This window comes from Mustela putorius, unplaced genomic scaffold, assembly GCF_011764305.1.
Source record: "Mustela putorius furo isolate JIRA1106 unplaced genomic scaffold, ASM1176430v1.1 tig00000831_pilon_pilon_pilon, whole genome shotgun sequence".
In the NCBI taxonomy this organism is placed as follows: domain Eukaryota; kingdom Metazoa; phylum Chordata; class Mammalia; order Carnivora; family Mustelidae; genus Mustela; species Mustela putorius.
Genome location: NW_025421490.1, coordinates 3,644,878 through 3,656,355, shown reverse-complemented (window position 1 = coordinate 3,656,355; position 11,478 = coordinate 3,644,878). Strand labels below are relative to the sequence as shown.

At 39.5% G+C, this 11,478-nt stretch overlaps 1 long non-coding RNA gene across 1 annotated transcript; it reads right to left on the bottom strand.

Moving 5' to 3' along the window:
- Window positions 1–475: 475 nt before the first annotated feature.
- LOC123393373 lies at window positions 476–11,225 on the bottom strand. The gene is made up of 3 exons (XR_006608142.1): window positions 11,026–11,225; window positions 4,734–5,184; window positions 476–1,841 (listed from the first exon to the last, which is right to left on the bottom strand). It is a non-coding gene; the product is annotated as an uncharacterized LOC123393373 (long non-coding RNA).
- Window positions 11,226–11,478: the final 253 nt, after the last annotated feature.

Sequence of the window (11,478 nt, the reverse complement as noted above, 5' to 3'; positions counted from 1 at the left end):
ATTATATTTAGGATTGTATTTGATGTTTTCTCACATAAGACTATAACTATTCTATTGTTTTTAGAAGCTTCATAAAATCATACAAAATATGTTTCTACAGTTTCTTTTACTTTTTTTATATTTTGAATTTTTAAAGGTATATCTTTAAATCATCAGATACTCATTTTGTGCTGAAATGTCTGCTTGGTAGAAGGCCTGTGCATTACTTCATGTCACTGTTGTACATGCTTAAAATGTACAAGGAGGCCCTTTATCCAGCAGCCACATTACCATGGATTAAGACCTGACATTTTAACTTAAGTCATCAAGATATTGTCATTGAATTGTTGAATTTTACTTTTTTTTAAAGACTTTATTTATTTGACAGAGAGAGATATCACAAGTAGGCAGAGAGCTGGCGGGGTGTGTGGGGGGGGAAGCAGGCTCCCTGCTGAGTAGACAGCCCGATGCGGGGCTCGATCCCAGGACCCTGAGATCATGATGTGATCCCCATTGAGCCCCTGGGGGGGATCCTGAACCTTTGAATTTTCTTAAGAAATTAATTGAAACAAGATTTCAAGGGTGATAGCAATATGAATTGTGGTGCCAAAACATAAATTAGAGGGGAAAAAATTATAATAGTGTAAACATTTCAATAAAAACCACGTTGAATAATTTTCTTTCAAGTTTTTTTTTTTCTATTTAAATTGATAGTCTCCCCTTTATATAAATGCGGTCCTCCTGGTCATAATGAAGGACACAACAGTCTTCCAGTAGGCATTGAGGCGTTCAGGGAATTTCTTCTTTAATATATCTGCTTTGAAAACCGCTTCTGTTTTCATACTACTGACTCATGGTTCTCCCAGAAAAAGGGGGGTGGTGGGGAACATCATACAGATTACTGAAAAATCACAGTGCATTGAAGAGATTTCTGTTCTCATCGAGATATTCTCTGAGCATTGCTAACAAAGAGGAAAACGACGATTTATATTTTCTTCTTTGCTGTGGAAGGATGGCCAAAGCTCCACACATGAGCGAGAGTCCCAGACAAGAATTCCCAAGCTGGAATCAGCCTCCGTGTAGCTTCAGTGGAGGCTGAGCTGGGGTTTTTGATGCGGAGATTCAGACGGATAAGCTTGGAGTCTTAAAAAAATTCAACTTTCCAAAGAGAAAGTTAGAGTTAAAGCAGATCTCAAACTCCCTTGCCTGGGAGCCAAACACGGCATTTCTCTCCTAGGGACAGAGCTCATGAGGAATTTATGCCGCGGACAGGCAAGAGTCTGAGAATGAGAAATTGTATTTCCTAAATCCTCTAGAGACTATTGCAGACTCGTGTGGCCTGAAGGAGCCTTCCTTGTGTCTTCTGATTTTCAGGAAAACATATTTTTTAAGCCACTACAGGAGAGGTGACATTTCATTTTCTTCATAAAAGACTCTCTTGGAAGGTTATTTTAGTTTCTCTCCCAGAACCATCCCAAAGAGGTTTTTCTTAGTCCAATCAGGACTCATATCTCTTATAAAAGATGGAGAGAAGGTGGGCCAGGTTATTCAGGGCTTGAGGAACGTGGATGAGAGTAATTTAAAGTTTTTCCTTGTATCACCAGAGTTCCATCTATATCCTTCTGAAGTTAGAGAGCCAAAGCTGAAGGATGATTTCCAGGTCCTTCAGGAGATAGGAAATAGGCCATTGCCCGCTTCAAAATTGTTTTGCTTCTGCATGTGTGTCTTCCCATCGTGTGTGTGCTTATTAGTCGCGTGTGAATGCTTGTGGTAGAAAAGTCCCAGCCAGCGAGCACTTCTGCTCTTGACCCGCAAGTCATCATGAACACATCAAGCCCCTTTTCCTCTCTGAGCTCTGGAAGCTTGAATGAAACAATGATTACAAACCAATCAGCACTGTCACAGTAGATGAAAATCTGATCATCTCAGCCCCAGATTTCAAATCAGCCATCATCCTCTTGTCAGGGACCAGAAGATGTGGATTTCAAGCAAGGTGGACCTCAGAATCCAGAGGAAAGCCCTGAGTGATCTTCCAGTCACCTAAAACTTTTTAAGTGTTAGTTCTCCCGGGTAATAATAAGTGTCGGTGTATTTGTTCTCACACATCCTTTACAGTCTGCAGTTGATCAAAGAGGCTAAGACATGGGGCAATAAATTACCTTCTTTTGTGGATTAAGATAAATATAGGATAACTCTAAATGTATTATCTAATCGAACTCTCTGTGATGAAAAAATATATTCTCTTCTGTCCAGCATGGGAGCCATTAGCCAGGGGTGGCTCTCGAGCACTTGAAATGGGTTAGTACAGCTGAGGAATTGAGTTCTTAATTTTAAAGAATTTAAATATAAAGAACCACATGTCGCTAGTGGTTCTGCTCTAGGATTAGACAGGGAACTTCTATAGAACGTTTCCATGGAAAGTATCCTACAGTATGTTTTAAAGTGTTCTGATTAAAGTGTATGTTTCCTTTTCTGTTCTAAGCCTACGTAAGATGTATATTACAGAAAAATAATTATAAAACCTGGAATGTTGTTTGCTTTGGAAGTGTGTGGATATGGGTGATCTAATTTTTGAAGTTATGAAATATAAAAAATTATAGGCTGGTTCCTAAGAAATGATTCATGTGAATTGTTCAGAAAAATAGAGACATGATGTGTCTGTGAGTATTCTATTTATTATAAAGGTATATGCAGAGTCCCTTTATGGGCTGCGAGAACATATTGTTTATAACAGAAGCTGTGTTCTGTATTTTTGTTCTTACATCATCTGGTACATGGGAAGCACTGAGTTTTGAATTTTTGAGATTTTATTTATTTATCAGATAGAGATCACAAGTAGGCAGGGAGGCAGGCATAGAGGGGGAAGCAGGCTCCCCGCTGAGCAGAGAGCCTGATGCAGGTCTTGATCCCAGGATGCTGGGATCATGACCTGAGCCGAAGGCAGAGGCTTTAACCCAATGAGCCACCCAGGTGCCCCTGAGTTTTGATTTCCAAAACAATGAGTAGAGGGGCATCTGGGTGGCTCAGTTGGCTAAGCAGCCAACTCTTGATTTCCGCTCAGGTCATGATCTCAGATCAAGCCCCATGTCAGGGTCCGTGCTGGGCATCGAGTCTGTTTAGGATTCTTTCTCTCCCTCTTCCCCCTGCTCCCACGTGTGCATTCTCTTTCTCTAAAAAAAGAAAAAGGAAATAAATAGAATTTATCAGGCTCTATCTAAATATCACAGAGGATCTCTCTTCAAATCGGCCAAGAAGCAGTGATTCAACAGGAAATGAAAGGAAGGTTCTCTAGCAACTCATCATTTTTTAGCTGAAAACTTGCCCTTAGGCTGATCAGCTCACTGCAGGAACTCCAAAGAAATGAAAGCACAAAGTGTGACCAGCAGCATTTCCTAACATGTATGCAGCCCTTGACCGCAAAGTAACATCAAGTTGTAACCAGTTGACCTTGCGCTTTGCTCTCAGGCCATCTCTGTGCTGTTTTTGTGAGCACAGAAATTTCAAGCGATTATGTTTTAATTTAAAATGCACCAAGCAGGGGTGTCTGGGTGGCTCAGTGGTTAAAGCCTCTGCCTTTGGCTCGGGCTCAGCCCAGGGTCCTGGGATCGAGCCCCGCATCGGGCTCTCTGCTCAGCAGGGAGCCTGCTTCCTCCTCTCTCTCTCTGCCTGCTTCTCTGCCTACTTGTGATCTGTCTGTCAAATAAATAAAAATCTTAAAAAAAATAAATGAACCACGTATATGCATTACCTGGGGGGAAAAAGTAGTATGAGATGATTGCACAGGCAATATTTCTTGTAGTTTTTTTTCTTTTTTTTTTAATCATGAAGAATGGCTCTGCAGTTCATCTCCTTAAAGAACTGAACTCTTCCTTAGCAGAGGATTAGTGTAAATCTCAGACTAGACTTACCTGTGTTCTGGACCAAACTGGTAGGTTTAGAACCCTCTTGTCCTGAGGCAGAAAGCCAGGTTCCTATCTAACGGCCGAGGGTTTATGGAAAGTTCTCAGAGTAGGTGCTGCATTTTCTCATAACCCTCCAGCCCTCTACTGATGGAGACTGGCAAGCCTTGCAAATCAGTTCAGGATTAATTCCTGTTCTTGATTATCAAGCAACATTTTGATTCTCAGCACCCTCTAGTAAGACACCTCCAGAACTAGTTTGTTTATCTCCTCCTTAGAGCCTGACCTAAAATCTCAGACACTTAGCACCCAGATAAAAAAATATTCCTGAATGGTTTGCAGATGATGGCCCTAGGGTCAGGTGATGACAAAAATCTGTAATAGTGGATGTCTTCCAAAAAAAAAGTCAGATTTATGGCAAAGAATTCAATGATACGTGAATAGCCTGAATTTCTTAGAAAGTTTTTCTACCTTCCCAGCCGTACACCTGGTATCAGATACAAACCAGTACCAAAATATGTGCCTTTTTATCAACTTGTGGATGTGAGTTAGGGAGCTCTTACACCATAAAAATTTTCTAAGGAGGTTGCATAGTGTAATTGGGTATTTCTAGGGGCCAATGGCTATCAGCCTCAGTTTTTCAAATTGCTTTAATGACTGGTAACAGGTCGTGGACAATGAAGATAATTCCAGCTCCGTGTAGTAGTGGTATAATGTAGGCTACTGACTCACCATTGGACAAAAATCCTCAAACCCGCTCATGATCAGTTCAAATAAAAAATCACGGATTTCAACACAGCCATGAAACTTCTTGTCTCCAATTTTAACATCAGGGATTCCTAAATTTTTGCTTACCTCCGAGTTGTAAGTGACACTATAAGCAGTAGGTGTCCCAGTGCCATCTGGCTGGAAACAGCAAACGTAGATCCATTACCATGTGGTGGAGTGCCGGCAGAGTAAGAATAGTTTCACTTCATCGTAACTTGCTGATGCAAGTAAAGACACAGCTGACTTTCTGGAAGAGTCTTCATATAGGTGAGTTCAGTATTGGGGAATGTCTCCTCCAAGTCATGGGGACAGCCTCAGGAGGATTTGAGTCCCTACTCTTTTGTGGGTAAGAGGAAGATCATTGCATCTTTATATTTGTTATTTTGGTTGGTGGTTGTATTCGTTTTCTGTTGCTGTAAAAAGTGCCACAACTTCAGTGACATGAAACAATATTCATGTGATTTTTTGTTACCTAGAAGTTTCTGTAGGTCAGAAGTCTGGATACAGTGCGGCTCAGCAGGTTTCTTTCCTTAGAATCCTGTAAGACCAAAGTCAAGATGAAGGGAAGGTTACATTCCCTTCTGGAGCCTCTGGGGAAGAATCTCGTTTGGGTTGTTGGTGGAATTCAGCGGTCTCTGTGCTTGAGTGTTGCTTGTGGGCTGTCAGCTAGGGGCAGCCCTTAGCACCTAGAAAACTCTCTGCCACTGAACCACTGCAATGGGATCTCAAACCCTGCTTACGCTTGGAGTGTCTCTGACCTTCCTTTCTACTGAATCTCTCAGACCCCAGCTACAGAAAGTTCTCTGGACTGTAGGCAAGGGCTCATGTGGTAAGTCTGGATCCCCCTGGATAATTTGGTTCATCTCTCTACCTTGAAGTTCTCCGCTTGAAATAGATCTACAGTCCTCTTGCCATGTAAGGTAACACATTCAGTGGTCTAGGGACTAGGGCTTGGAAATCTTTGGGGAGCCATTATTCTGCCTACCACAGTGACTGTCAGCTTCAATTGTTTGTATTCATTCTAGCTTTAGAAGGTTACTTTACTTCTCTGTCTCCCTCTCACCCTGCCTTTCATTTAGAAACCTGGAATACTGAGAGGAAGAGCCTTTCTATATTGTTCTAGAAGTTTTTTCTCTTGCAAATTTCTTCATCAAGTACAATGTAGACATTTGTTATTAAATCTGGAAACCTGGGGGCACCTGGTGGCTCAGTGGGTTAAAGCCTCTGCCTTCGGCTCAGGTCATGGTCTCAGGGTCCTGGGAACGAGCCCTGCATCGGGCTCTCTGCTCAGCAGGGGATCCTGCTTCCTCCTCTCTCTCTGCCTGCCTCTCTGCCTACTTGTGATCTCTGTCTGTCAAATAAATAAGTAAAATCTTTAACAACAACAACAAAAATCTGGAAACCTGAAAAGCAAAGTCCTTGTGAAATAATGAACAATTCCAAGACTAAGGACATTATAAATTTAATGGGATTCACTAAGAGTGCCACTGGATAAGAAAGCAGTTCCTTGATTCCATCCATTTTTATAGTATTTAGCTTTTTAAAAACCACAAATTTTTAAAAGTTTTTAAACGATTTTATTTATTTGAGAGATAGAGTGAGTACAAGTGGGGGTAAGAGCAGAGGGAGAGGAAGAAACAGGCTCCCCGCTAAGCAGGGAGCCCAATGCGGGACTTGATCCCCAGGACTGTGAGATCATGACTTGAGCTGAAGGGAGACACTTAAATGACTGAACCACCTAGGTGCCCCTAAAAACTACAAATTTCATAAAGGCTGCTGTATTTGCAAGAACAATGAGGTGTTGATTGTCTAAGCATGAAATGTATGTGCTGAATAAAGTCCTATTCATAGTTCCTTTTAGTGTCTACAAAACCACACTACTAGAAATTATCACAGTGTCAGGTTCAGTGTGTTCAAGTTGATAAAACCTTGCTTGATAAGATACCAGTAACCTTAAAACCCTAGAATGCTGTCAGTTTTCTTTTTCAGTTTATGCTGTGCTAATTAGTCTGTTCAGGCTTCATACTTCTCTTTGGTAATTTTATATTTTTCTAGACAACTGTCCCTGTCATTCAAGTTTTCAGAGTTCTTGGTAATTTTGAAATGTTCTGTTACAATTTAAAAAATATCTTGATTTCTAGAGACATCTATCAAGTTGTGCTTTATTTTGAACTTATTTTTTTTTTGTTCTTCTTATTATTTTATGTGTTTTCCTTGATATACTCACAAAAGTATTTCGTTAGTGTTTTAACATGTTATCATTATGGGGTTGTATCTTTACTTCCTACTATTGCTTTATCTGGGTTCATTTTGTTATTCCTTTTATAGCATGTTCTGTGGAAATAGTTATTTAATCTAGAGTATTTTTAAGAAATAATTGGAAGTATATAATTGCCTTTATCCCACTGACATCGATATGTAGTATTTAGTAAATTATTAAATTAAATTATTAAATATTATTAACATTGTTAAAATATATTAACATTATTAACATTAAATATTTTCAATTTTCATTTTGTTTTCCTGCTTTACTCATTCCCATTGACACATGGGGAAAAAAATCCCAGATATATGGAGTTAGTAGGGAAGGGGCTGTTTTTTTGTTGACTTCTAGTTCTATTGTGTGTAATCTGGCCATCTTGATACTAATAATGTGGAATATGTTGAAACTTCCTTTATATCTAGAGCATTTTTTGTAAATGGTCTTTGCATAGTTGAAAATACTGTACATTCCCTGTTTTTAGGAATGCAAAGTTCTATACAAATCTGTTACAGCAAATTTGTTCATTATGTTGTTCAAATCTCCTACATCCTTGCTTTTTTAGGGAGTATCTGATCTGTCCGTGTATGACAGATACGCACTATGATTTTGGAATTTTCTGTTTTGGTTTGTATTTCTATTAAATTTCTCCCTCTCTATATTTTGAGTTTTATTTGGGTTCATTCAAGTTCAAAATTTTCTATCTCATTATTACAACTTTCCATTTATTGATATGTAAAATGTCTGTGTTCCTTGGATTCTCTTTTGTCAGATTTAATATCATTATCCCTTCTTTTTTGTTAGTATCTGACTGCTTTGCATTCCCCCCTTCCCTTATTTGCAACTCTCTGATTCCTCTTCATTCAGCAGTGTGCATTTATTTTGTAAGTAGCCTCTATTTGTATATCGTATTACCTACTCTGAGGTTCTCTTCTAATAAGTTATTCACATTTACTGCTGTTACTAGGATCTTTAGGTTTATGTCTAGTTCCTTGTTCCATGCATTTTCTATTTATAGGCATAGTACCTTGGAGATACTGCAGGTTGGGTGCAACTCAACCACAGCAAAGCAAATATTGCGAGTCAAATGAATTTTTCGGTTTCCCAGTGCATAGAGAAGTTATGTCTACATTATACTGTAGACTATTAAGTGTGAAATAGCATTATGTATGAGAAAACAATGTAGGTAGTCTAATTTAAAAATACTGTTTTGATAAAAAATGCTAGCCATCCTCTGAGATGTCAGTGAGTCCTAATCTTTTGGCTGATGGAGGACCTTCTCTTGATGTTGCTGCCTCTGGCTGCTCAGGGTGGTGGTTGCTGAAGGTGGGGGTGGCTATGGCCATTTCTTAAAACAAGACAAAAATGGAATTTGCCACGTCAATAGACTCTTTTTTTCACAAATGATTTTTCTGTAGTATGTGATGCTATTTGGTAGCATTTTACCCGCCGTAGAGCTTCTTTCAGAATTGGAGTCCATCCTCTCAAACCCTGCTGCTTCTTGATCAACTAAGTTCATGTACTGGTCTAAATTCTTTGTTGTCGTTCCAATGACATGAAGATGGCATCGCCACCAGAAGTGAATTGCGCCCCAAGAAACCACTTCCTTTGTTCACCCATAAGGAGCAACTCCTCATCCTTTCAAGTTTTATTGCAAGATGGCAGCAGTGCAGGCCCATCTTCAGGCTCTCCTCCTAGCTCTCTTGCTGCTTCTGTCACATCTGTGGTGATTTTCTCCACTGAAGTCTTGAATCCCTTAAAGTTATCCGTGAGGTTTGGAGTCAACTTCTTCTAAATTTCTTTTCATTGTTGGTGTTTTGACCTCTATCCATGAATAGTTCCTAATGGCATCTAGAATAGTGAATTCTTTCCAGAACGTTTTCCATTGACTTTGCTCAGATCCTCCAAAAGAATTACTATCCATGGCAGCTACATAGCCTTATGAAATGTGTTTTCTAAGTAATATGATTTGGAAGTCAAGATCACATCTTGAACCTTGTGTGTTAGGAGGCATTAAAATAGTATTTGTCCAACTGTCCATCTCCACCAGCTCTTGGGTGATGAGGTGCATTGTCATTGAACACTAATATTTTGAAAGGGATCATTTTTTTCTGAACAGTAGATGATCACAGTGGGCTTAAGATATTGTGAACCATGTTGTAAGCATGAGCTGTCATCTAGGCTTTGTTGTTCTGTTTATAGAGCACAGGCACAGTAAATCTATCAGCGTTCTTAAGGGCCCTAGGATTTTCAGAATGGTGAATAGGCTTTGGCTTCAACTTCAAGTCAGAAGTTGCATTGGCCCCTGACAGAGCCAGCCTGTGCTTTGGAGGCAGGCATTGGCCTCTCCTCTCCAGCTATGGAGTTCCTGGATGGTATCTTCTTTCAAGAGAAGGTTGCTTCATCTGCATTGAAAATCTGTTGTTTCCTGCAGCCGCCTTCATTAGCTCTCTCCGCTTGATCTTCTGGAGAACTTGCTACAGCTTCTCTATCATACACCTGCTGCTTCACCTTGTACTTTTACTTTATAGAGAAGGCTTCTTTCTTTAAACCTCATGAGCCAAACTCTCCTAACTTCAGACTTTTGTGTGGCTTCCTCACCTGTCTCAGCCTTCATAGAATTGAAGAGAGTTAGGGCCTCACTGTGGATGAGGCTTTGGCTTAAAGGATACTGTGTCTGCTTTGATCTTCTGTCCAGACCACTCAGACTTTCTCTGTATCAGCTTTCTTATCATTCATGTGTTCATGGGAGTGGCACTTCTCCTTTCCTTCAAGAACTTTCCTTGTGTTCACAACTTGACGAACAGACTCAAGAGGCTGAGCTTTCAGCCTGTCTCAGCTTTCCACATGCCTCTCTCCCTGAGCTACATCATTTCTAGTTTTCAGTTTAGAGAGACCTGGGACTCTTCCTTTCACTTGAACACTTAGAGGCTATTGTAGGATGATTAATTGCCTAGTTTCAATACTGTTGTGTCTCAGAGAGCAGGGGAGGGAAAGGGAGAAGAGTCGGTCAGTGGAGAAGTCAGAACACACACATTTATCAATTAATGTTGCCATCTTACGTGGGTTTGGTTCTAGGATGCCAAAATAATTACAATAGTAACTTGAAAGATCGAAGTCAGGGAGCCTGGGTGGCTCAGCCAGTTAAGTGTCAGCTCAGGTCATGACTCCAGGGTCCTAGGTTCTAGCCCCAGGTTGGGCTCCCTGCTCTGCGGGGAGCCTGCTTTCCCCTCTGCCTCTGCCTCTATCTCTCTCTCTCCTGAATAAATAAATAAAATCTTAAAAAAAAAGAAAGATTAAAAAAAAAGAAAAAAAATTTAAAAAAAGAAAGATCCAAGTCACTGATCACAAATCACCATGACAAATGTAGTAATAACAAAAAAGTTTGAAATGTTGGAAGAATTAACAGAATGTGACAGAGACATGAACAGAGCAAATGCTGTTGGAAAAATTGCACTAGTAGACTTGCTGGATGCAAGGTTGCCACAAACATTCCGTTTGTCAAAAAAAAAAAAATACAATATCTGTGAAATACTATAAAGCAAAGCACAATAAAATGAGGTGTGCCTATACTGTACTGTCATTGTTTCCTTTTTTTCTCCATTGTGATTCTGTTGAATTGTTCAAGATTTCTTTGTTCTATTTTTTCCTGTATTGGTTTAAAGCTGTACTTTGAGTTTCTCTCCTCCGTATTTACCCATAGATTGTTAACACCCATAAATACATGTTAGAGTTTCTAATAAGGTCTGTTGTTACTCAGTTACTTTCTACCCACCTCAGGAAGTTAAAAATGTTGAAATGTTTTTTATTCTGTGTTCTACTCAACTAACCACCAGCCACCTCAATAAAAACAAAAACAAAAACAAAAAAACCCCACCATAACCCATGCTTCATCTGATTTTTAATTTCAACTAATTATTAAAATAATTTGATTTATTATCACTATTTATTCAGCTATTACTAATATACTTTACTGCTTACATATTGCTTGCCATTTAAAAAAATCTAAGTTGTTCCTTCTGTGTTTACTTCTTTTCTTGTTAGAATAGTTTACTTATGTGAGAGTTTATAGGTAGTAGAGTTCCAAGCGTTTAAACATATTAAAATGGGTTTATTTACCTTTTGAGGTTTTCTTGTGCATTGAGTTCCAGGTTCCAAGTTATTTTCTCTCAGGACTTAGAAATAGTTTTCAGTGCTTTCTTGCAGTCTGTGGTACTGATAAGCAATCCAACGCCAGTGTGATTCTTATTTTTGAGCATAATCTTTCTTTTTTCTCTGGTAGATTTTGTAATTTTGTTTGTTTATTTAGAGAACATGAGAGGGGGTGGTGCAGAGGGAGAAAAAGAATCTTAAGCAGGCTCCATGCCCAGCTCTCACGACTCTGACATCATGACCTGATCAGAAATCAAGAGTTGGATGCTTAACCAACTGAGCCACCGAGGCACTCCCTTTTTTCTCTTTATAGTTGTGTTTGTGCTATGGTATTCTGTGTGAGGTTTTACGTTTGTTTTCCTTCCTGGCTCTTATTGAGCCCTGACAACCCAAGGACTCGTGTTTTTCCCTAACTACTTC